Source organism: Macrobrachium nipponense, chromosome 26, assembly GCF_015104395.2.
Source record: "Macrobrachium nipponense isolate FS-2020 chromosome 26, ASM1510439v2, whole genome shotgun sequence".
NCBI lineage: Eukaryota > Metazoa > Arthropoda > Malacostraca > Decapoda > Palaemonidae > Macrobrachium > Macrobrachium nipponense.
Window position 1 is genome coordinate 55,612,139 of NC_087215.1, and position 4,994 is coordinate 55,617,132.

Here is a 4,994-nt window from a genome sequence, read left to right on the forward strand (position 1 = left end):
AATGGTTATGAAAGACCTTTTAGGAATGGGTGATTTCCCTGCTTAGGAGGACGTTAGGGTCATCACTGATTTGTTTGTGGATGTTAAAGTATGTAGCCACATTGATAGACGGACTAAGCAGAGAAAGTAGGACAGTGACATGATTTGGCAAAAAAAGAAAAAAAAAAGACTAGGAATAATTGATAGATTAAACAGCGAAGGAAGAAGTATAGGCAAATGATCATGGTACAAGGCAGATTAATAGATAGCTAAGTATTGTGAAAAGAACGATAGAAGACAGACTAATGGATGGCCAAGCGAAGATGGAAGAATGTTAACAGAATGCATAGCAACTTAGACATAAATATACAGATACATTATGCTTTAGTAATTTAAGAATATTCCTCACTGAATACCGTGCGTTCTGAATCACAAACTAAACCACCTCACGAAGGAACGATAATCTTCTTCAACCAACCAGAGAAACGACACAAAATCACGATAAAAGAGACTCCAACAACGATGAGCAGGAGCGACGATTTAACTAAGACCGTTTTGACACACCAGCCATAATCAGGTTTTATTTAAATAATAATTCCCTCGTGGCCCAAATCGAAATACACACACTTTTTGACACTTAGAATGAACTCATCACTTATATTATAAATTTCACGTCTCTTTTTTTGACTTCATATACGTTTTCTGAACTCACAGGTCAAAATTTACTCGAGGGGCGTAAGCAGAGCGACCCGGAGGAGGGGTGGCGACAAATGACTTATTGCGAATAGGAATGGGACTTGGGAGATGAACATTTGCGGGCCACTTATTGAGCTTAAGTATAACGGGGTGCGTTCATATCGGTGCACGTGCTAAGTATGCAGATGTTCTGGGGCGCATTTTTCCGTGTTTTCCGAGCGTCCTAAGTGGTATTTTCATCTCTCCTTAATTCTAATGGCGAGAAGGGTGCTGATTTAGATTTGTAATGTGGGTAACAAGATTTTTTTTCCTTTTGGTTTTTTTTTTTTTTTTTTTTTTTTGGCGGCGGGAAGGTTGTGAATGGTACATTTTATATTCGTGAGGGATTTGCTTTTACCAGTAACAAGCTCATGCTGAATGTGATGTATTTAATATTCGATATTGTGCTTTTCTTTATTTCCAATAGGATTAAACTTGCATTAGCCTATGCCAACTACGCACGAAATCTCCGTTGTCAATGCTGTCATCGTTCTTTTACTCAGAAATTAAACCTAAGACTGTTTTCCGTCGATGTTGTCAGGAAAACGAACGCACTCTTGAAATGTGTTGATCTCTCTCTACTCCACCTGGGGTGGGTGCGGCTAAAGCCTTTTTATGAGTTCAGTTACTGACACTGCTCAGCGATGCCCTTTCAACTGTGGTCGGTCTTCTTATGAGGAGTAACATGCGAATCGTCTTTTGAAAACATTTGTAGAGAGTATCAATTAAAATAAAAAACGAGTAAATCATTTCGAAGTATATGTATATTTTTTGGTCATCAATTGAGAATGTTCAGTGAATGGGATTTTACCAAATATGATTATGTAATCCAGTTGCTTCTGAATGAGAGAGAGAGAGAGAGAGAGTATGATTAAAAATGAACTAAGTTACTTCAATTACACATATGCATTCATTTAACAAGACAAAATACCTGTGAATGCTGAAAAATGATTGAATAACATAAATAAAACAAAACACATACAGAGAGAGAGAGAGAGAGAGAGAGAGAGAGAGAGAGAGAGAGAGAGAGAGAGAAAGTTTTATGCACGCTAAATCACTTCATATACGCATATACATTTAACAACACTGATGTGTATGCTGATAGAATGTATAGGTAATTAAATTTAGAGAGAGAGAGAGAGAGAGAGAGAGAGAGAGAGAGAGAGAGAGAGAGAGAGAGAGAAGAATGATTTGTAAAAGGTAAATGAGTACCTAGTAATTACATAGACTATACATTTTTTTGAAAAAACAAGTCTAGATAGTTTTGTATTTAAAAAAATATGCAGTTAAACGAAAGAGAGAGAGAGAGAGAGAGAGAGAGAGAGAGAGAGAGAGAGAGAGATTTCGTAAAAGCTTCACATACCCACATGCATTTATTGTAAAAGGCTAGATAATTGTGTATGCTGATATCGAATAATTAATCTAAATTGAGAGAGAGAGAGAGAGAGAGAGAGAGAGAGAGAGAGAGAGAGAGAGAGAGAATATGTTCATATCAGGACTAAGTCACTTTATATACACATATGCAGTTATTTGCAAAGACGAGATAGCTATACATTCTGAGCAATCAATAATCAATGCGAAGACAAAATTCCCATTTGTCAGAACCCGAGGCCTTACCTGTCATGTTGACGATCTTGAAGCAAGCCGTTTTGCAATATCCGTAAGTGATCATATCAGTAACCGGGTTGACCTCTCTGCAGTGGTCGATAGGAACCACTGCGTTTCCGGCGGCCATACATTGGTAGCACTGGATGGCCCATCCTGTTGGTGGAAGATTTTTGTGAAGTATATATTTTATCGAAGTGGTATGAAAGTGTTCAGTTAAAATGGGTGACGGATACATACATTATATAATATATATATATATATATATATATATATATATATATATATATATATATATATATATATACATACACGTATATATGAATTTTTTATCACATCACCGTGTTTCCTAAACATGCATTAAGCTACAAATGTCCTTTAATATCCAATTCGCTCTACGTCGGAATTAAATATATTAATCCGAGGGGTAGAGCGAACTGGATATTAAGGGACATTTGTGTAGTATATATATAATATATTATATATATATATATATATATATATATATACATATATATGCATATATATATATATATTATATATATATATATATATATATATATTTATATAAGATACCGATATAGATAGTTATAGTTTATATGAATACTGATATAATGATTTACATATATATATATACATATATATATATATATATATATATATATATATATATATATATATATAATATATATAGAGAGAGAGAGAGAGAGAGAGGAGAGAGAGAGAGAGAGAAGAGAGAGAGAGAAGAGAGAGAGATCTTGGCAAAATAATGCCCGATGTCATATATATTATTATTGTTGTTGTTGTTGTTATTAAATGCTTTATGGGTTTTAAGAAATTCTTCATATATATAGAAATAATAACCTGAAAAAGGAAAAGTATGTAGAAATGAATACCCATTTCATCATTCTTCATTTAGCTAAACTGGCTGTCTGTAGCTTTTTGGAGAATTCGTCGGTCCCAAAAACTATTAAACCTATTCGTAGTCAATAAAGATGAATGTAGCAGTTAGTAAAAGTAACTCTCATTAATAACCAAAAGTAACTACTAGTATCATTGATAACCTGTGATTTTGGCGTTTATTGACTATAATGATTAAATTTCCAACCAGATATCATTATAAGAAATTTCAAGTAAGATACCAGTAGGTGAATAAAATAAATGACTAAGTAACCTTTGTGCGCTCGAGAGAGAGAGAGAGAGAGAGAGAGTAGAGAGAGAGAGTAGAGAGAGAGAGAGAGGGTAAACTTATAAAATTTTTCCATAACTACGTTGCCGTGGAAAAACGAACTCTTCAAAACAGGATTAATAAAAGTTAGGGAGTTTCAGCGAAGTGGTCGGCTGGTTTCACATGTCCCGGAGTCTAAACAAAAGGACCTGAAAATCAGGAAATGAGATGACTCTCCTGAAGCGCAAGGGGGCGTTCCCTTGTTGACATTTCTGGTTGAAGGTGGCCAGGGAGGGATGGCTCGTGTTCTCTTGACGGGGGAAGGTTTGATTTCTATAGATTTTTGGCATCATTATGTCAAGCCAAGCACTGGGGCGGAACTAAGGCCATTCAGCGCTGATATGGAAATTGATAGTAAAAGTTTGAAGGTGTTACAGAAGAAACAATCGCAGTTGCAATATGAAACAATTGTTAGGAGAGGGTGGAAAATAAGAGGGAAGAAAGAGAATAGGAACGGAGGGGAAGGTTAAATAACATTTGGTATGGTCCGCTTTTGGGTGGGTGAGCAGTAATGACTGTGATAGTGAAGTCGATGAACTTTTCTTTACTTGGATGGGTGACCAACGAAGAGAAACCAATGATTTTCGAAAGTATATCAACTGATAGTTTACATGAATTCGTTGTGTTGTAATGAACAAACTATATTTATAAAAGTTTAATTTAGATAGTAATGAAGGTCATAACAGGTAACAAGGGTGGTAATATTGTAGAAATTTTACAACTGGACTTATGAATTTAACAAAATATCTTCCCAGATTTTGTTCATCACATGATTAATAATTTTACGCAGCTAGCTAATGGTTACGTAAATGAAACGGGTTTATATTTATTGAAAAATCATGATTCTTACACACTGACGTGTAAACTTTTATTTTATAAAGTGATTATATATATATATTATATATATATATATATATATATATATATATATATATATGCATTAAATATAATATATACACAACCTGTATATATGTACATACACACACACATGTATATATATATATATATATCTTATATATATATATATATATATATATATATATATATATATATATATAACCTGAGCACAGAAAATATTATATAAAACACGACGACACGACTGCGAGATAGTGTATCGCACTGGATATATCTTTTGACGAAATGGATTTCTCTTTTGCACTTTTTCCCCTTTCAAAGTACAACCAAATATTTCTCGTCTCACCTGTCTTAGCAACGATCAGAAGCGTCAGTGCCAGGGCCTTTACTCCTACGTGGCGCATCTTTTCACAATCTGCAGAGAATGTCTGAAAAAGAAATTGAAAATTTGATACTGTAGAATATAACATCTGGATGTATACGAGCCCTCATACACACACACACACAGACACACACACACACACACACACCACTTCTCTCTCTCTCTCTCTCTCTCTCTCTCTCTCTCAAACAGTTTTCTTTGATGTCCTTG

The 4,994-nt window shown here is 34.5% G+C and overlaps 1 protein-coding gene and 1 long non-coding RNA gene across 5 annotated transcripts in view; both read right to left on the reverse strand.

Moving 5' to 3' along the window:
• LOC135200278 (uncharacterized) overlaps positions 1-802 on the reverse strand; it is a 17,878-nt gene extending 17,076 nt beyond the window's left edge. For 2 of the 4 annotated variants that reach the window (XR_010311243.1, XR_010311244.1), the window contains exon 1: positions 692-706. This is a non-coding gene — a long non-coding RNA (uncharacterized LOC135200278). Of the gene's footprint in view, positions 1-457; positions 476-691 lie in introns of those variants that run through there. The other 2 variants (XR_010311242.1, XR_010311245.1) reach the window with 2 other exon arrangements.
• The window catches only part of LOC135200282 (antifreeze protein Maxi-like), a 300,869-nt gene that overhangs the window by 233,102 nt on the left and 62,773 nt on the right, over positions 1-4,994 (reverse strand). The window lies entirely within an intron of this gene.